This window comes from Apteryx rowi, unplaced genomic scaffold, assembly GCF_003343035.1.
Source record: "Apteryx rowi isolate R43461 unplaced genomic scaffold, aptRow1 scaffold_28, whole genome shotgun sequence".
In the NCBI taxonomy this organism is placed as follows: Eukaryota; Metazoa; Chordata; class Aves; order Apterygiformes; family Apterygidae; genus Apteryx; species Apteryx rowi.
The window spans coordinates 4,471,044-4,492,313 of NW_020449196.1; the positions used below are offsets into that span (position 1 = coordinate 4,471,044).

A 21,270-nucleotide genomic window follows, 5' to 3' on the forward strand; every position below is an offset into this window, starting at 1 on the left:
CTCTGATGTCACGGGCGGTGATGTCAGGCCGGGGAAGCGGCGCCCGGGCCCGCTCGGGGCGGGAGCCGGGCGCTCGCGGCCACGCGCCTCCCCAGGCCGGGCTCGAGGAGCCGGGGGAGCGAGCGCGCGCCCGCCGGGTGGCTTGGGGACGCTGGACGTTGCGCAGCTGTGCTCCAGTCGCGGTGCCGTGCGGCGCTCAGAGTCTCGCTCTTGTGAACGTTGCGCGTTGATGTGGCTTAATAAGGTGGAATTGAGAAAAACAGCATTTTAGCTGGTGAATGAGATTAGCGTTTCTTTATCACTGGAGATTCTGCTCGTTTCATCTGTTTCCTCCCACTGTCCAGGACATAGAGCAGTGATGAGAAAAGGGAAGAATTAGAATCAATTTCTTCAATAAGGAGCATCTGTAGGGTTGCAAACTTAAGTACGTAAAATGCTTGGCATTGAAAAAACAGCAGCCGAATTTAGGAAGGGGTACATTAATACAGGTTAAACATTAAACTTTACAAATACACTCATGCGTATTCTTTAGGGGATAGCAACTGCTTAAACATTTACAGTGAGGGGGTATTTAAAATCCAGTGTTTTTCTCTCTGAGAAAGCAGCTGCCGGCAAACCACACAAGCGTTTTGGCCCAGCGTAGCCATGTGCTGTGTTGCGAGAATTGCCTTCTTTTCCACTTTTGAGAGAATTCCCGCGACCGAGGAGGCAGTGGTTTCAGGGCCCTCCCCGCGCTGGGCAGCATGGGGCTTAGTTAACGTTTTATTGTCTTCTGTACAAAGCACTAGTCTCAAACTCAGTGGTCTGGGGGCTTTGTTGTGGAAGCACAAAAGGATCATAACTTTTGATGCTTCTGGTGAAACAAAAACTCGAGAGCATCCATTATTAAATAACTCGCGGATGGACAAAATTAGCATTCAGTTAATCAGACTAGCAAAGGAAAGAAATGAAACCCCAGCCAGTGCCATTTCGTATTGTTATATTGAAATATCCATTATTTAATAGGTCGCAATGTARGTAATATTTGCTCCAAATGTTTATGAAGTTTCTGCAAAGTAAGCCTTTCATCCTTACAAAAAAAACTTAAACATTTTTTTTCCAGACTAATAGTGCATTTTAGCTTTTCTGCTGGGTGTCAGGTTTGCGGTGTGGTATTGTGAACCTCCACAACCGAGGACAAGCTCTTTTAAAGGAGCTGCTTCAGTAATTGCTGTGTGAAGTGTTACAGTCCGTGGGAAGAAGAAAGGACAGAACTAGAACTATTTCTAGTGGATGTTCTGAATTATGTTGTTTGAAACTAAAAGGATCACAGTTTGAAAAAAGTCACAGAGGCCTCAGGTCATGACTGCCCTCAGACAAGGGGATCCCATTTAGTGGACAGGCCTCCAGAGCTTTAAAATATTTTTTTCTGTGGTTAAGTACCACATTTAGTGTTCAGGAAATAGTTTTATGTCAGTGAAAACCATATTTGCTTTAGAAGCTCAATTAATAAACATTGACACCTTGCCATATAATAAAATTATATCTTTACCATTTATTAGTCATTTGTTTCCTACTTCATTGCTTTTTCAGTGGCAATATCTATGGCAAGGTACTGATACATTTTAATGAAAATTTGACCCTATTTCTAATATAGAACAGATCACTATTTACAATGGCATTTTTATAAATTGAATCGGGTAACTTACTGGCAAGTCATAACTAAGAAATATTTTCCATGTAATGTAAAAATATCTTTGAAACAATTAGGTTGGTAAAACCTGTTTTTAAAATATTCTAAGTATTTCTGTAGCCTTCAGGTAGAAAAGAATATGTTTTCTACTTCAGCATAACCTGACTGTAAATTACACCTCTTAGCATTAACTGAGTAAATGGCAATCAAAAGAATGAGTGGGATCTGGGTGAAAATTTTGATAATAGGAGGCAACTCATATGTGTGTATGTGGGATATGGAATTTCTTCCTTTTCTTACATTCATCCATATCTTCTGCTTTTAAAAAGTCCATCATATACATTTTGTGGTCTAGGGAGTTGGCAACCCAGTAGATTGCCACAGTACACGTTTCCATGGAAATAATTGAGATGTAATAAATAAAGGCACTCTAAGGTCACAGGTTTCCCAATTCAACTGAGAAGAAAACAAGCGTAAATTATGTGGATATATGTGTAGCATTTAGGTTTTCAAGTAATTTACTGGTTTTCTCTTTTCTGTATATTTATTTCACTTTGTATAGCAGCTTTTGTATTTATTAACCACTGTAGAGATTTGTGCATCCTTCCTCATTGAGAAGGATTACGCGCTAAAATAGACTCGGTGCGAGCCTGTGATGAAAGGCGTTACTCTGCCTGTAAAAGGCCCGTTGCCTGCACGTTAGCTGAGAACGATGCTGTCTTTGACTTTAAAGAAGCAACTGACTTGGACGGAAGTATCAAGYGATGACAACTATTAGAGCCACGTAATTTAAAATTAAGTAATTGTAAAACAAAACTGGAAGCCCGCAAGCCTGTAGGTCCTGGAGACCCGTGCTCTGTGTTGTGAGGGGTCCGGTTCAGGCTCGCAGAAAGTTGCAGTCGTTGCTCCGGCTGTGACTATACCAGCAGCCGGGCAATTTTCCCTCGTGTGGGGCTCGTGATTTGCAGTGCAGTACGCTGATTTGCTGTAACCGTTAGCTGGATTGTGCAAGATTAAAGAAATTCAGCCTTTGTAGCTAGTGGTTGGGGAGGATGTTCTCCTTGGTTTAAATGAAGCTTTTTTGAGATCAACCAGGACAGAGGAATTCTGAGTCTTTGTTAGCTTAAAAAATAAATGATTCAGTGGTAATGTAGTGTTAGCAGCTGTGGTTTAAAACACTTGTCTGTCCTGAAGCTTTCCTTCACATCATAACTGAAGACCATGACTGTAATTTTTCCTCGGTACAGAATCATCTTTTGTAATGCTGTCAGTAACTTGATTTGTTGAAGGCTTTTACAGTTATCTGTAGAGTTGAACATCACTAATGTTATTAAAATCACATGATCTTGAACCCCAGACCCATAATTACAGTTGTGAACATCAAAGTACGCTATCCCCCATCACAAGTGATCCATGGTAATGTCAACAAAAATATCTTTAAAAGTTTGTTCTGTGCTATTAACTTTGGAGAGATGCTGCACTCCAAGTTTGCTGTGGGGTCTGCAAAAGATAATTGTTAAGGATCTCTGTTGAGACCTAAAACTGTAGCTTATCACATTACAACTTAGGCATGTTTTAGAACCAATTATATGAAAGAGAGCATGTGAAATGTTGAGGTCCTGGTAATAGAGCCAGAGGTTTAAAGTCCCATGTAATTTTAATTGGAGAATTACTTGAATGCAGTTTGTGGGGACTGGGCTCCTGTTGGCACAAGGTTTTAAACATCAGATGCACTTTGGTTGCTGAATTTGACAGTTCTGCAAATTGCTGTCAGATTGCAAGGGTATTTTGTGCATAAACGTGCTAGTCAGTAATCAAACTGTTTTGCAAAAGAATGCACTAATGAAGTCTAGATTTGTTATCCTACTTGAAGTTGCAGAATTGCTGTCATATTTTTTTGCTTTCAGTTGGCAAAAAATGCTGATAGAAACTTTTGATTCACACCCTACCTGCCTCATTTGTGTCAGTCAAAAAAAAAAAAAAAAGGAAAGGAAAGGAAAAAAAAAGGTTGTAGGTTGTTCTCTACTTCGTTATCTGCAAAGTAAATAAAAATATTTCAACCATTTGCTGAGTTCCAATTAGCTGATTGCTATGAATGATCTTCTTTAAAGGAATGCTGTTTTACCTATCTGCTCATACAAAGGTTTGATTTTTAATGTCTTGTGAAAAGGATTCTCTTTGTCTTGATTGATGTCAAGAATAAAAGCGTGATGGTAATATCCCTTTGAAAGCTATTGTATTGTCAGCTCTGGCTGACAGCAGGAGGCCCTCCTAGTGCTATAGATTAGCGCTGTGAAAACACTGACATTTTCTTTGTTATATTGCTGTTGTTCTGCTTGCAAAGTCAATTATACAATGTCGGAGCTCAGTTACAGAGTTGACTGTGGAAGTAACAATGTCTTTCATACTTGTCTTAAAGATATAATTTTCTTTTTTTCCCAGTTGATAGAGAAGAACCTGAAGGTACTGGAACAGTACATTCTACAAATTAAATTTTGACAAGTATAATCATAATTGCCAAATACAAGAGACTTGTGCGATTATCCTTTAATTTTACAGTTCATTCAAGTTTTGGTGGAATTTTATTGATACAGTGAAAGCAGCAGCTAAAATTGATAAAACTCATATCAAATAAGATTACAGTCTTGATTGTTCTTTATCAAGTGTAGCTTTTGGGGGATTTGGAATAATTGGAGATGTTGGTGTTTCATTGTGGGGCTGGCGCCAGGAGAACGTTTGAATCCATGCAGTATACCCAGCCTTGCCTTTAGGGATTAGCCTACCGTTTTTAATTTTTGTGYGTGTGTTTTGATACGAGCCTAACAGCGTTCTCCTGTGAACTCCAGAAGTCCCATTTTCCTCCCTTTTTTCTCCCTCTGGTATGCTTTCCTGGACAGGATCTGTGTGGTATTTAACTGGTTTTACTGATTGAAACTCATGCCTGTGTGCAAACACCTTTTAATTGTGGTCTGTTCCCATTGGTCCTAGCGCACTTAACTAATAAATGTGGCCAAAAATTGAAAYGGCGGAAAAGGTAACGCATATGGTTTAAATACAAATGGGAAGAAATTAGAGATCTCATGTTTTTAGTGCTGCTTCATCTACTGTCATTGACGATAAAGAATAGCATGTAGTGATAGTGGCTCTCAGAGAACACTTTCTTTTTTTTCTTCAAAAATATTTGTGTCAAATCAGTGCAAGTTAACATCATTCACTGCTGAATTGCTTCAGATGACACATGCAAAAAAAATCAGAAAGCTCTTGTTAGGACGTTAATTGTAGGATTTCTAAATTACTATTATAAACTAATAGAGTAACAAAAGATTCCACAGTTGCCAGTAATTTGTCAGGATTTATTTTGTTTTTCTTCAATAATTGAAAATTAATGTCTTGAAGTGAAAGCAGATGTTCATGCCATCCTCTGAATTGGATTTAAAAATGATGTTTTGTGGATGCGTTAAGCTTGTGTAAACACAAATTGTCTTGTCATAGATTGGGCTTTGGCTTGGTTTTATCTATTGTTTGGTGCCAGTTTAGCTTTTACGTTAAACCTGTGGAAGTGGTTTCAGCCTGGTTAAATTAAGTAAGCGAAGTGCTTGGGGTGGCACCCAATGATCACTTATTGTAGTAAACATTTTTAAAAAACCCAACTCACCTGCTGGCTCTGTGGATGGTAATACTTACTCATGCTGTAGTATTAATATTTACTTCTATCTTGACAAATGTGCTCTTAATTGTTTACTCAGTTATTTTTACAGAACTAGTCCATTTGTATCCCCCACCCCCAATTTGTAGACTCAAAGTTTTGGTACATCACAACTTTAGAAAAATGCAAAACACCTGTTTCTCTCTCTCTTTTTTTTTTTTTTTTTAAAGGTATCTCCTAGTCTCATACATTGGCCTGCAGTCTGTAAAAGATAATAAATGTCTTCATGTATTATAATATTCTCTTAAACAAAAGATTATTAATTACCCACAGTAATTGAACTGTCTTATAAAAATGCCTACATCAACCCCTCCTCACTCCATCACTATTCTCCTTAAATGCCTCTGGAAAAGGATGGCTATTACGTTCCATTGCAGCGTGGTAAGTGCACTGGAGCAATGAAATACTAATAATATGAAGCCTATTACAGATGACTTCTGTTAAATCTTCACTGGCAAATGGTGGTGGAGAGGAGGATCTGGTTTTTGTGCATGCATTAACATACACGTGTATTAGGAGAGTTCGGGTGTGTGTTTTAGTCAAGGGAGCACTAGCTCAGAGGTGCCTGTATTGCATACATTTATGCAAYGTACTTTTAGAGCCCTGAGCTAGATTCTTGTACGTTTTCTTCTTTGATGTCCATTAGTAAATGTAGAAAAACGGGTTACTTGTCCTCTTAGAGAAATAAGGTAATAGAAGTTTTAAGTACTACATCTCCTTGACAACCCGTAGGTACATATATGCACAGCAGTGAGCGATGGTGGTTTATCGGAGACACTTTGTTCTAGGGAGCACCAGACCGCTAGGACGTTAAATGCTCTCCGGTGACGTTTGCAGCTGAAGACGGTGCCAGTGTCACCCGCTCCCGCCGGTTCGTTCCCTAGACCGCGAGCAGAGGGGCGCGATGGTGCGCGGCGCGATGGTGCGCGGCGCGTTGGTGCGCGCCGTTAGCTTTCCCCTCTGCAGCTGACTCTGTGCAGCCCCGCAATGCCCAGCTGAGGCGAGTGATAAGTAGCTTCATTATATTGTTTGCATTTGCTTAGGAAGGAAACCTTTTGCTTTCCGTCCGCAGATTAGGCAACAGAAAGACCAATCTGCAGAACTTGTAAATGCCACTTGTTAATCATATGCAGTACAATTATTAATTTTTTTTCTTTTCCCCCCTTGGATGTATTAAGTCAACTTTTTAGCTTTTTATGTAATTGAAATTTGCCCTTTTGTTACCTGGGCATGAATTATTTTTGAAACGTTGTCGTTACCCGCCCCACTGTGAGGTTTATCTCTTCTGTTCATCCTAATTAAATAAAACATACTGTTGCTGGCCAATCTCGCGTTGAAGGGAATTACCTGCCTCAAGGCTTGTCGATGGTCGCTGGGCTTGCTCGCTTGCTCGCTCGCTGCCGCCGCAGACATCGACTGCCCCGTTTACTTTTAGCTTTCCGTTTCGAAGGGGTCGGGGCCGCCGCGTGACAGGCGGATGGCCGATGCTTTACAGGACTTTCAGAGCTGGACAAAGCCTCAGAGCTGCCGGAGAGGAACGGCGAGCACGAGCGCCGCAGCCGGGGTGGAAGGAGACCACTCTTTTCCTGGAGAAAGACCACCAAGGAGACCCAGGCGGTTCCCTTAGGTGTGTGTGGGGGCTAAAAAACCTCGGCCGCGGTCTCATTCGAGCCCGAGAGCCCCCCGGGCAGCCCGCAGCGGGGCTGAGCTCGCCTCGCTTGTGGCATCGCTGGCCGTTGGGGTCTTCTCAGATCTGGTACTTGTCGCTAAAGTTTCCTTCCAAAGAGTAACGGTTGCTGTTTCTTTAGGCAGAAGTTACTACAGAAAGCAAGCCAGGGGTTCAGTTTTCAAGGCGGAGCGGAGGGAGAGGTCCCTCCCYGCAGAGACGCGGGGCGTCCGAGCCCCCGCTCCAGCTCCGTAACGGCCCGCGGCCGCTGGAGAACTGCTGCAGGGAGAAGTCGCTGCGGCCCAGCCCGGGTCCCTTCCTCCTCGGCCCTGGGCCTTTGCTCAAGTGTAGCCTAATTCTGCTTTCCAACTATTAGAAAATTACTACACAGAGGGCAAAAGACAAGTTCTATGCATATGTRGAAAAAACCTAAATTGGTATTTTCACCCCCTCCAGCCCCGAGAGTCGTCAAACTCCCTTTGCCCGCACACCTGCCGTTAAGCACGTCCCTCCGCTGGCCGTCTCCAAGCGCAGGGGCGTCCCCGCTCGGTCGCGTGGATTCACAGAAGCCCTTCCTGGTCGTTACGTACGACCCGTCCGCGGACGGGCAGCTGCCAGCAGGGCTGGCGCTGGGTTTCACAGCGGCGCGCGCTGCTTGGCGATGCCCCCGGCGCAGGTGGGGCTTTCCCCCGAGTCGGCGTTCGGGCGGGTTAGCCGCGCGTTCGGCGGTGGCCGGGCGGCGCTCGCGGCAGGCAGGCGCTCCTCGGCGCTGGAGGTCGGCTCCCCGTGCCCGCCCGCGGTGCGAGGCGGGGGGGAGAGCCGGCGCTGGCGAGCGCCGCTGCCGCGCGGGGCGCTGGGGTTGGGAGCCGGCTCGGGTGGGGAAACTCGCGGTGCAAGTCCAGCCCCACTGAGCTCCTGCACAGCGGCTGCTGTTGGTCGAGACTCCGCTCTCGGGCCCGTTTCGGCCGGCGGTAGTGCTTCCCAGCGAGCGCGGTGAGGACGGCGTTTTATTGCCAGCGTCTGCGTCGCAGCTGCGAGAGCAGGAGGAGTGAGGAGATCCGGTGGGACGCCCTCGCTGGCCGCCGCCGGGCCGGTTTTCGGCGGCGCCCGGGCGGGCGGAGGTGGCAGAGGACGCGGCAGTGTTGTGGAAGCTGCTAGGTGGCCGTCCGCGAGACCCGGGGGACGGGGGGCGTCTTTAGCGTCCGCTTAGGTAGGTAGGTAGGTACAAATTGGCGTGCCCAGAATTGAGCGTGAGCCTGCATCTTTTCAATCTCCGGTCCCCCAGATTAAAAACCTAAAAGGAGGAAGAGAAAACACGTGATAGACGGGTGGCCTCAACGCCTGGGGAGGGGGAAATGGGAAACAGAGGAAGACGGAGGAAAAACGGGAAAAGACGAGACTGGAAACTCTGTTCCTGCTATATGAGTGTGGAAGGTGTCTGATGATTTGGTGCAACGTTTGGCACAAATGTTAATTTATCTGGAGCTGCGTCTATATTATCTTTAATGTTTAGTTTTAAGATTGACAGAAGAAACAAATCTGAAAAGCCAGTCCAACTGCAGAAAAGGGTATGGCTAAGTGCGAGCACGAAAGAAGATGCTAGAAATGTGAAACACCTAAACGAAATATCTTTTCTGCTCTTAATAGACAGTGTCAATGTTTTCCCATCTGGAGGAGTGTATTTGCTTTAGTTCAGAGCTGGTTTATGTTTAATATAGAGAAATTTGAGGAAGACTGTGATTCCAGTCATGAATTCTGGAAGTTTTAGTTATTTTATGATCATGGCAGGATCCGCGCTGGGCCTATGAGGACTTTTGGTGCATCAGCTTGGAGCTTGGGGGAAAGGGGAGGTTGCGAGTTAATGGTGGGAAAAAGTTTTCAACACTTTTTGTGTAAACACACAGACACACACCCCAGTATGTATTATCAATGACGTGTGTGCACATATGCATGAAAGAGAACATCTAGAGGAATCTTTAGGATCTTTTATTAGACCTATTGATGGGGTTGCAAAAAGCAAGGAAGTTTTTCCGGTGCGTGAGCCTTTCTTCAGTCCTGAAAAAGCAGCAGCCTTCTGGCTATTTTGCTTGATAGGTAAATGCAGCTTTACTTTAATTTACTTATTCAAGCTCTTACTCAGATTCCTCTTGTTTCATTAGATTACTTACATGAGTAAAGATTTACTGGATTGCATAGCAATGCCAAGCTTTTGTATTATTTATTGCTGGATGTTGTGGAAGCATTTCAGTCGGATAATTTGCTCATGGCCTCCTTTATTTCTAGGAAAATGGCATGCCTTGCCCTTCATAATTTCTTTGCTTTTACTGACCAGACTGTTCCCCCAGAGGGCATGTGGGATGTGGCAGAGTGTCGAAAATGCTGGGATGGAGAAGGAGAGAAGGAGGGCTGTGTGTGTGAATTGCATGTTATTTGTTTTATGCTAGATTTATATGGCAAAAACAGTGTGTTTTTAGAATTGATACTTTGTGTAGAGTGCTGAAGTCAACTCTGGATGAGGAAGTTGTTACCATGACACAATTTTTTTAATATAAAGAAGCACTTTCAGTCTGATGCTGAGCATCATTTAGGAGTATAGTACAATGTATTATGAGCCATTTTAAAATGAAACTGGGAATGTGTGTCTTCAGCTCTTGTGCTGAATCTCAACTAGTGCTCGTGCATGAAGTCCATTGTTAGGAATTTCAAGGTTTTTTTCCGTTCCTAATTTATCTTTTCTGCTTGATAACCGGTTCATCAGACTGATTTTAAATCTCTGTTCTAGTTGTTTTTGTTCTTGAATAAGCATTAATGGGAGCTGCTTTTTCTTTTTTTTTTTTTTTTTCCATTAATGTACCTAGATTTAGTACTAAAGGAGGGCTTGGAGGTGAGGGTGTGGAGCAGCGTGGGGGTGATGGGACGGCCCCAGGCTCCCATGCCAGGCGCCTCATGCACGGCTGCTCCCGTCCACGCTCTCCTGGCCGCTAGCTGAGCTGCTTCTCTAGAGACCTGGGGGAAACCAAAAAATAGCCTAGAAAATACCCTTTCAGCTGTGGGGCTGTTCGGGGCATACACACAGCGCTCTTTTAGCGGGGTGTGCAGTGTGTTGGACGTGCGCTATGGATTAACCCAAAGACCAACTTTGTATTTTTCTAATCTCAGCTATGATTTTTGCTCCTTGCCAGTGAGTCTGTATTCAAAATATGGCTCCAAAGACAACGCACAGAAAAATGAGCTTTTAATTTGTCACCTGCTGTTGAACCACTCTGTCCTCCTTGAGATGCCAAATTGCAAATGAGGTTTTTGCATCCCCCTGCACAGCCGTCCCAGAAACATCCTGCGTTTCATAGCTGCTCGTGGCACAACTGAAGGCATTAGAGCGGTGGCTTGAAAACGGTTCCTGTCTGACCGGAGCATGTAAAGCAAACACAGTGAAAAACCCAGGCAAGCAAAAAGGCAGGTAGAGAAACTGGTATCTCCCCCTGGCTTGAGGCACCGGTTACCTCCAGCAGCAAGGTCTGCTCGCAGCTTTCTGTTTGGCAATGTTGGAGAAAAACGAAGCAAAACCACTTCCTTGTGCGGTCACTCACTATTGGAAAAATCCACTTAAAGTCATCTTTAAAAAATTCAGTACAAGTTCTACACACTTTATTTTGGAGACCGTTATCTTGTCTGGCTGTGCACGCTACTGCCTTTTCCACAGTGTGTCCAAGCGACCAGGGATGGCAAATATCCCAGCTGATAAAAGTGGCTTGTCTTCTCGCAAGCATCAAACCACCCAATGAAAGTTTACCGTGGGGTATAAACCGAGAACTCTGATTTTTACAGACAGGAAGCTAGACCAGCTCTGCAGTGAGATATAGTTGTATATAGTTAAGGCGTTACCTTCTGGTCCTATGTGGTTGTGTGCAGTACAGGCATTGCCTTTTGTTCTTAAACCATGCGTCTGATTTTAAAATAATGGAGAAAAATGCATTTCCCACTTAGTGTTTGGGCTGTCCCACATCCCCACTTCTCCTGCTTTCGCCAGAGGCAGGGCGCTGCCGGGTCCTTCCCGTGCCGTCTCGCCCAGCTTGGCCTCAGCCTCGCRCGCTCGCAGCCGCTGCCGCCGGGCACGGGCATCGCGCTGGGCACGGGCATCGCCGCTGGCGGGCGCCTGGATGCTTCTGCCCGTGGGGCAGCTGAAACGTAGTAACAGGACAAATGCTGTTTTACGGGAAAATACTATTCCACATGTTYCTCTCAGCCCGCCTTTCCTCCTGTTTTCTGGTATTGGAGCCGTGACCGTGTCCCTGAGCGCCTTCAGCTGCTCGGTTCGCTTCCCGCCGCTTCTGCCCTGGGCGGCGCGGGGGCTCCTTTGGGGCCGGGCAGTACCTTCAGGGAGGCTTTTCCCCCCGGGTGGAGCCTCCCTACCGGCTTTTCTTGCTGAATCTCGCTGGCTTTGCTCCTTGGTTTCGTGGGCGCGCGTCCCGAGCGGCGGCGGCGGTGGCGGCGGCGGCRGAGCCCCCCGGCCGGGCGGGCCCTTGGGCAGGGCGACGGGCAGGAGCGGCTCCCAGAACCTGTGCAGAGGTATCCACGAAATGACCTGATTCTGCGTCCGAACAGCTGCCCACGCTTCACTGCGCTTCTTTCGGCTACTTTATCCAGTCTTTTTTCTTTTGGGTGAGTTTGGACGATGGCTGACCCAAATTCTGCCGCCTCCAATAACCTAACGTATGGGCTTCCTTACGCCCCTGGAATTGTGACRCGGGTACGAGTTTGCTGAGGATTGAGCCTCGGCTGTGCGAGCCGGCAGAAGTTGCCTTGGCCCTACCCCAGCTGTCGGCCTCCGCGGCCGTCGTTATTGCTGAGGCTTGTTTGCTTTCTTATTTAGAATGGTTCTGATGTGGCAAATTTAGATGGCTTTCCCTGCTGTGCAAGGGCTATCATTTTTTGCCTGTTTGCTTATTTTTAGTCACAGAAAATAAAAAATTGGCTGTTTGCCAGTAAGAAAAAAAACAATAAAAAACCCCAAAGCAAACTAGATAGTGTACCTTTCCTTGCTTTTTAAAAACTCCCTTGGAATTGTCATTACTGATCTGTGTTTTTGTAGAAGCTTGTGGTTCAGTGTTGAACAGATGACATATCAAAGAATAAAATAGGTTTTTGGTTTTCCTATTTATTATTAATCTTGTTTGGGTTTGGCAAAATACTGTGGTGGGAAAATATAAAGAAACATTCAAATGTTGTCTCTTACATAAAGGAATAAAGGAGAGTAAGTTATTTAAATAACTTAAAGTTCTTCTGCAATAGCATTGCTTGGGCTGCAGTCTGGGCTCTATAACAGCCTTATTTTAAAAAATCACTTTAAATTTTATAAATATTTCCCTGTCTCTCTCTCTCTCTCTCTGTGTCTCGCTCTCTTTTGCAATACCTAACATACATTGTCTGCTCTGCTGTTAACTCCCTGATGCAGAATTCCTAAGTTTGGGCTAATAGAAAATTTGGAGGATTCTTCATTATCTGAACCTCTTGAGAAATACCAAATATGTTCCAGTAATTGTGGTGTAGTACAACAGGGAGTCACACTGGCAGTTTGTTGGAAAGGGTTTTTCCTGTAGTTATGAAAACCATACAACTATTAAAATCCCCAAAACTGAAACCATTGGGATTACTCATATACTTACAGTTAAGCGCATGCCTAAAGGTAGATATATTCAGCATGTATTTTTTGACTTGCATTTCACTTCTAGCTTGAGAATATCAGAAAAAAATATTCCTTAATCACTTCACTCTTGTGCAGCCTTTTAATTCTGTGTTTGTGTGGCCTTAGCACAACGGGCTCTGGCTCATGGCAGAAGCACCTAGGTGTTACTACAAAGCAAATTATTAATAATAGAGAGTGGAAAGTTTGCAAAATAGTAAGGTACTACAGGCTGTTAGCAAAGAATTGGAGGCAGATTTCTCCCCTCCTGTCTTCTTTTCATAACTCTGCCACAGCCTGGCGTTGCATGTGCGTATGTCCCTTAATTTTTCTCCCTCTTRTTTTTTTTCCATCACAGTTGTATGCAAAGAGGGTATAACATTTGTCCCCTGGAGATGAAAGTGAATTTATTAAATGCTCTGAGATCCTGAATAGATGAAAGTGAAATGAAACACTGATATTTTAGTTCAATCATAATTTTTGTTTTTTGGGGTTGTTTTGTCTTCCCTGCTCTAGAAAATTAGATTTCTAGAACAGAATCGAGAAGAAATAGTAGAAAGTGATGCTTGTTTTGTAGCAGTAGTATAGGGACACTTGTCCTTGTTTGGCAATCTTGTGTTGGTAAGGCACAGTTTGTCTTGTTCTGCTGTCTGCAAGATAGTGATACAGAGAACTGATACTACTTGCTTAGTGTCTCTTAAAAAGCTCCTTTGGTTAACTATCTTTTGTCTTGTATTTGACTTATTTATTTATTTATTTTTAGAAAATACTGTCATGTGTCTATAATAGTCTTGATGTATTATCTCGAGGACTTAATTACCACACGTATTATTCTTAAGAAACAAAATACATTTCGTGTTTATGAAACGATATAAATAATTTGCTTTGAACTAGAATTTGGAAATATGCAGGTTGTGGAGTATAACTAATACAAAAATGTTTTTATTGCTCTTTAAAAAAATTCTATTTGCACGAGTATCAATATGTGGGGGAATTTAATTTAAAAACAGTCCCAGCCACTTGAAGAAAAATATAATGCAGTACATAAACTCATTTTAGACACTACTTATTCTACCGTGTCCCATTAGTTGATGTTTGCACAGCGTTTTGAAAATGTAAAGCGCTATATAAGTGCTTATTATTACTACATTATTATTATTCTCCCTCTTGAAAAAAGACCCTCTGGGGAGAGTGAGACTTGCTTCGCATTTCATCTGTAGTTCAGATCCCACAAGAAATATACCTGTTTGTTTTGATTTTTGCATTCTTTCCTCCTCACTTCCACCCTTCTGAAAAAAAAAATTATTGTGTTTTAGAAATTGCTGAGTTCTTATTTAGTTTATGGTTGGTAACTGCACCAACGAGAGTATTATTTGAAGGCATATAAAAACCTTAAAATCACTTTCTGTTCCGGTCTGTGGAATAAAATAAATCACTGCCCTGGTCTCTGAGCCTCTGTGGTCTGTAGGTGTTGGAAAGGCACCTAGTCCAGCTCGGGTGCGAGGAGGTAAGCTAGCATCAGCGATAATGCCCTTTGGCCGGGTATCGTCCTGCTGGCTGGTTTGTGAACGTGGGCCCCAGGATGGGAAATGTTGGGTGACGTGAGAAAATGGGTGGCTCTGGCAAAGCCTGGGAAGAATCTCCTTCCTACAGGCAGAAAGCACTACAAGTTTTTCTGATGTGTCGGTATGATTGTTTTCCTTCAAAAGAAAAATTCTACAATTGCTCTGCTCCTTTATGTTCTTTTAACCCACAGCCCACATCACTGCAGGAGAATGAGATGCTGGTTTTAGTTCTTCTAACTCTCTTTATCCCTTGAGTCCTTATAGTGAGAAGGACTTTTAGTGGGCAATGCCAGGCATTTACAGTCTGCAAATGCCATCTTCAAATTCAAGGACAATACACATTGCCCTGCAGTGTTTGAGGCCATACTCGTAGCCCATGAACCTTAGACTTCGCTTTGACGTGGCACCCTTAGCCTTGCGTGATCATAAACTAATGAACCAGTAGGGGTGAGACTGCTTCATGCAGGGTGAGGAATTTCACCCCTCTTGTAGCTATTTCTCTTGTTATGCTCTTGCCTTTTGCCTTGGTTTCTGAACTGCCCCACGCTGGACTCTCCATAACTTGGTGACTCCTCTTCCAGAGACCCCCGAATGCCATTTCTATAAACTGCATTTTGGAGAGTGGTACAGAGAGCAGGAAAAGCGGCTTGGACCAACATGTGGGTTAGGAGAGTCAAAAGATGATGTGAATTGCGGAACATAGCCTGACTTAGATGTGTCGCTGGGCTTGGCCCTTGGTTACGTTACCACACGCAGCCACTAAATAGTGAAGTCATATGCAGGATTTCAGCTTGGTTTCCAATAGAAACAAGGTTTTACGCAGTCATCCTGATCTGTGTGTGCCCTTCAGTGTTGAATCTTGGCTGATTTCAGCCGAGCTTGGCAGAGAGCAGCGATACCACTTCTGCTCCAGGAGTTTCATGGCAAATAGGCATGGAAGGAGGAGGAAACCCTCTAATAGCCTGGAGTGGCTTTGGCCCAAAAGCACACCTTATTAGTCACTGAATAACCTGTGCTGAAGCACGCTTAAAATAAATGTCCGACTGTGGGCAAAGCTGACGCCTGCGCTTTCCTCGGCCGCAAGCCTGCGGTGCGGAGGTGCCCAGGACGAGGCGGCGCTGCCTGAGCACGCACCCAACCACAGCTTCCCGCGCTGCCTTGGATTGCAGCGTTTCCATAGCCTAAGTAATGAAGAGCTTCGTCTGCCAGGCCTCTTGCTAGGGGAGAAGCCGCAGGAGGGGCCTGCAGCACCTTTACTAGCGTTATGGTGCGGCGCTGGGCAGCGCTCCTGCGGGGAGGCTCCCGCTTGCCTTTGCTGCTCCCGCTGGCATGTGGGGGGCGGTGAGGAGGAGCTCAGTAATGTGGGTATTGCAGACCTGTGGAGCTGCTAAGGTTATTTCTTGTCATGTGTCTCCTGTGCTGGAGGGAAGCTGGAAAGTCCAACCAACCCRTCCAGCTTCTACCTCTCCTCATCACTGAGCCCTAGAGCAAGGGGTTGGGTGCCCAGAGGGTGCAGAGCGCTGCTGCGGGATGAGCCCAGGTCACCTCTGGACCACGCTGAGGACATTTGTGCCTGGAAAGTTTCCTTTGTACATAGGTAACGCCAGAGTGGGGACATGAGGTGACAGTCTGGACTAATATTGCCCTGGTTGCCAGTCCTCGTAAGGTCTTGAGCTCCCTTTGAGTTATTCATGTGAACTGCTTAATAGTTCAGCTGTGTGACGAGCTGTCTTAGTAACACATGCATACTTCTAGGCATTGTCTAAGTCAGAAATGAAGTGTAAATGTTATCTGACAACTTAAGCCTATTTATTACATTATTTTATAAGGAGTTCATCAGCCTTGTCCATGCATGTCAGGTGCCTTAGTTTCAAACAAGAAAACACTAGGTTGGATGAACTAAAGCAGAGTCGTATGGACAATGTGTTTCATAATCCTTTCAAGAAAAGCCTTAGTTACTTGTAGATGTTTCATGAAGCCCTTTAAAATGCAGATGCTCTATTAGAAAGCATCATGCCAGGTAGCCCTGTCATTTGAGAACCTCACTGAAATTTGAAGACCATTTTCTACAAGTGCCTCCTGCTTATTTACCCCGGTCCAAGCAGCATTGGACCACCAGACCAGCTGTCCCTTGTTTCTGAAGCTGTACTGCTGTGGCGTGGGAGTTTTGGCACCAATAACATCTTCAAGAGTCTCTTTCCCCTCCTTTCTCCCACCCTTGATCCCGTGGTGAACAAGGTGGGATTCAGGTCCTTCTTTCTCCCGCACAGCGTGGTGGTGGAGGGCTGCAGGGTAGGGATGGGAGCTGGGGATGGGGCGGGAGGAGAGTGGGGGGCAGCGAGAACTTTGCCTTTTAAGCTGGTATTACTGCTGAAGCTGTTATCCCGTGAAATTACAGTCCGAGAAATCAACTGTCAACTGGTTTTGCTGTGCTTAGGGTTTGAGGGACTTGTCGGCATTCGGGAGATAATGGAGTGGGTCAGTACAACCCTGTGTCCCTTTCTGCTTCACTCTTTTTTTTTTTAAATATGAATTAATTTGGGAGTGGAAAAGTGTAAATTTTTATAACTGGAAACTTAAAATGAAAACTAATAAGCTCGGGCATTTCAGATTGCTGGAATGTTTAAATGATGAAAGACTCGGAGATGGAGGTTTCTTATTCTGAAACACTCCTGTGTTTGAGAGTCTCATGTAGCAGTAGATGTAAGGACTTGATGTGGTTGAAAAGGACAAAAAAGTTCTGCAATTTTTCTTGCTTTGGTCTGAAACTGCCAAATTTACTGTAGCCAGTAGAAATCTTGTTAATGAAAGAAGTCTTGTTATTGAAACCTGGCACTAGATGATGCCCAGCACAAGGGCCAAACTGTGAAGGGCATTTCTCATAATTCACAAAAGACCTGGTATAACCTGGCAAATGTCTCACTCCAGAGCGATCGTATGTCCTGTGCCTCACTTAAGGTATTTACCTGAAATAGGAGTGGAAGTTGTCAGACCTGCTCAGTCACTGGGTTTGCTTGTCACTCACTGCTCATCCCTTCCCCTGGGGWTGTCATTTTCCACTCATATTTTAATGATAAACACAAAAAAATTACAATAACTATGGAAACCATTGCCCTTGGAGCCTAGCCCAGGTAGGACCGAGGGATAAGTCGCCGCGGACAGAAGGCAGGCACGATCCCTCCGCCTGCCGGAGGGAGGGCAGCCTCCTCGATTATCTGCGTAACGCGCGCGTTCCACGTAGCGCCGGGGGAGCCGCCCCATGCGTGCCAGTGCCGCCGGTTCCTCGGTTTCCCCGTGCCCTGGCCCCCGACGGGAAGGCGAGGTGCCCTCTCCCAGCGTTTGCGCCCGGCAAAACAAAAGCAGCCCGGGAGCAGAAGCAGGCACGAAGATGCTCCAGAAACCCCACCGCTCCGAGCGGCGGGAAGGGCAAACGAGCAAGCGCGGCGCGGAAAATGGAGCACAGCTGCCCGTTTCAGCCACCGATGCCTCGCCGGGAGCGGCCGTGCCCTGCGGGGCCGTCCGTGGGCTGCTGCCCCTGGGCGCGGGCTGGCTCCCGGGGCCGGCCCCCGCGGGGCGGCCCTAACGAGCAGGCTGGGGACGGGCAGATGGCCTTCCTCCCCGCAGCGGGGGCCCGGCTCTTCGGGGAGTGATCCCCGCTGAGACTGCAACAACAGCAACCCGGGAGCCGGGCAGATGGTCTACTGGCGACCGCTCTAATAATTGCATCAGCTGGTTACTTTTGCAGCCAGTGAAGCCTCCTATTCGTAGCCTCTCTGAAATGATCCTGATTTTTTTTTTCTTTCCGCCTTGTTTAAATTTATTTATTTTTTTCACGGGGTGGGGGTGAGGCTGGGTGGGCAGCCATCTGCTGGAGGTATTTGATAATCTAGTTAGAGGAGCCTCCGAGCAATAGCGGCGGTGCCTGGACAGGCACCTGAATGGGCGAGAGGCCATGGCAGCCACGGCTCCTTTCTCATGCATCACATGTAATTTAGGGCTCTAATGATGGTGCTTGTTGAAAAGCGAAGAGCTGGACTGGTATAATCCTTTCCAGCCTCAGAGGGCCGTTGCAGTCTCATTCCTTGCACGAAACACCTGCCAGCCTCCACCTAAATTGCTCAACATACCTAAGCTGCTGCTCCCTCAAGCGACCAGAGATCTAAATAATGCAGGATACAGCGGCGGGTTCTTCCTCCGCCTCGCCCTCCCTCAGCTGGCACCTCAGGGCCGTGGTTAGAGGAAAGCTGATGAGATGTCCACTGGCAGTTGCTCAGGCTGTTTTGCAAACCTGACTTGCCCTTCACCTTTATTGTGCTCTTCCTTTTGGGTTCTCGTTAAATAGTCAAAAGATCTACGTGTTCCTATTGGCATCTCTTCTATTTATAGGGATTGCTGGCAAGTGTAGTCTCGGTTGACTTTTGAAGTAGCAAAATAATGGGGGCTGCAGTCAAAGGTCCTCTAGAGATGCCGATTCCCCCTCCCCGTTGGGTTCCCGGGAGCCTGGCGCTCCTGTGCGTCTCCGTCCCCGCGTGCTAGGGAAGGCTGGGAAGCACGCTGCTTGCTCCGCTCTCCTGCTCTCCGCTTTTAGCTTGCAGCATGGCACTGGTAGCTGCGGCAGTGCTGAGCCCAACTTGTGGCTGACCCAGAGGTCCCCTAATCCCTTATAGCAGGATTAGACTCAGTCTGGCCAAGTCCCCCTTTCCTTTTTTTCCCCCTTTGTGGTGCTTTGTGCCCAGCCGACATGCCGCCCGCCTCCTGCCTGCACCCTCGACTGGCTGCTCCAGCTCCCAGAAAAGCCGACCCGTGTTTCGAGGGGCGGCTCGTGGCGCTGGCGCTCCCTGTTGCGCTGGTCTCCCCGTCCGCTGCCCGTCCCCTCACCCTTTCACCATGATCCGGCCCTTTCCCTTCATCTTCACCAGTCCAGGCTGCCCTCTACCTTCTTTCCTTGCACAAGTATCTGCTTAAAACACATTGCTTCTGCCAACCTTCACCATATCCATATCTTGAGATATGTATTTATTTTACATGAATTTCTGTTAATCAGCAAAGGAGGGTAAGAGCTTGCTCCAGCACACCTGATTTCTTACAACTTTCATTAGGCGAATTAGAGCTTGCCTCACTCTTGGTGCTTGCAACTGATTTCCATGAAGGCAATTTTAGGACTTTGGTTTATGCCCATCTATTTCACCTCGGCATAAATTCTGCAAAAATTCCAGTGCTCAGCTTGCTTGATAGTTTGCTAGTCAGGGGTTTCATGTTAGAATTTGTAAGAGGGATGGGACAAATGGCTGCGTTAAGGTTTCTTAAAAGACTGATTAAAGTTCACTTTTGTAAGTTGAGAGTTGATCTCCTTAGGAAGGATTTGGGATTGCCCACATTCTTCATAGCTTCCCTCTTTACAGCATTGCAGTGGATTCAGTTTGTTATGTGATGATACTAATATGAAAATATTATGTTGCTGCATTCTGTGAATGTCTCTTTATCTTCTGTAAGCTCCAAACGCGTAGCCATGGATGTTGAACTGAAACTTTGCAAATATCCTGCTGATCCCTTCAGGACCATTGCTTATGTAGCCTTATTTTTCCTTTAGAAATTGTAGGTGTGGGTAATTACATGTATTTTTGAAAGCTCTAACTATGCCTCATTTAAACTTCTGCAAACATCTTTGTAAGACCAATTAAATGCCTGCAGAAGAAAACGATCAAAAAATGAAATGGGGAAATGTGCGTTTACCCAGATACAGCTTGCAAGCCAAGCAAAATGTTATGTTAGCCCAACAAATGGGTTATTCAAGCAAAGTTCTACCAAGACAAACATAAGAAAGTCAAGGATAACTGAGTTTTGAAGCAATATGGGATGTGACCCTCTCAAGTTAAGTTATCAAGATTGCACAGGTTGAGAGAATGCACCTGATTTAGGGCCCACTTGAAAATTGCTTTAGAATTACCCTGAAAGATGSAATACGATCCGAGTTTTTCAAATGCTTTCAAAAAATTTAATTTGGGGTCTGAACTTTTGCCTTCCTGGATTCTTTTATTTGTACCAATTTAGTCGAGTATTGCAGAAGAACTGTAAGTAAAAATGAAGCTCAGGACGATTCCCGCTGGGGCCCCGGCGGGGATCCAGGTCTTTTCGCCACTGTCCGCAGCCATCCAGGTGCCCGGGGCTGGGGGARCCAGGAGGCTGCGGCGGCCCGGAGGAATGGGGCTTAGGCAGCAACAGGGTTAAGGTGTTAACTGTGTTTTAGGGAACCAATTCTACTTTACTGAATTAAACTTTCATTTAATTTCCATCAAAGTTAAAGCAAAACTCACAGATAGCTGGAGAGGGCCCAGTGTGCTCGCAGTTTCTACAACCTCTGATCAAAAGCAATACTTTGTTTCTAATTTGAGAAAGTTTTTTTTTTTTTTTTTTAGGTAGTTTAAAACCAAAGGAAACTGTCACATCCTGAGTGACATCCTGTGTGCTACAGCAACATTCTTGCTACTAAACCACCAGAATTTCAGCCAAGGGAATAAAATCCAATCCGTGTAAAAATGTATTTGCTGTGTGAAAATCTTGCAATATTGCATAAGCTATTTTCTGATTCTAAAATTCAGATCGAAAAATCTATATCCCAGAGAACAAAAAGATTAATTAAATTAGTTATCTGGAGGAAATACAGAGGACATTGACTTATTGATTTGCTTTTAGTAAATTTGGTTTGATATGCAAGATTACAATTTTCATACTTGAAATTATCACAGCGTTTCCCAGYCCGGTTAATCACTCCCTACAGGGCGTTTTGCCCCAGACTGCCGGTTTGGTGTCTGGCCGTTGGCGCGCTGCTGCCTTCGGAGGTGCCCACGCTCCTGGCGGAGCCTGCCCTTGGCCGGGCCTCGCGACGGGCGGCTCCGGGGCTGCCGCGGCTGCCCTAACGCTCTTTCGTCTTCCGGCTGCTTGGGGGCTGGCGGGTTTGGGGCGAAGGGCCCGAAGCGCGCG

At 45.6% G+C, this 21,270-nt stretch overlaps 1 protein-coding gene across 1 annotated transcript in view; it reads left to right on the plus strand.

The window, feature by feature from the left end:
• Nucleotides 1–21,270, plus strand: part of ZNF423 (zinc finger protein 423) — a gene marked incomplete at its 3' end in the record, with an annotated part of 168,282 nt that overhangs the window by 501 nt on the left and 146,511 nt on the right. The window lies entirely within an intron of this gene.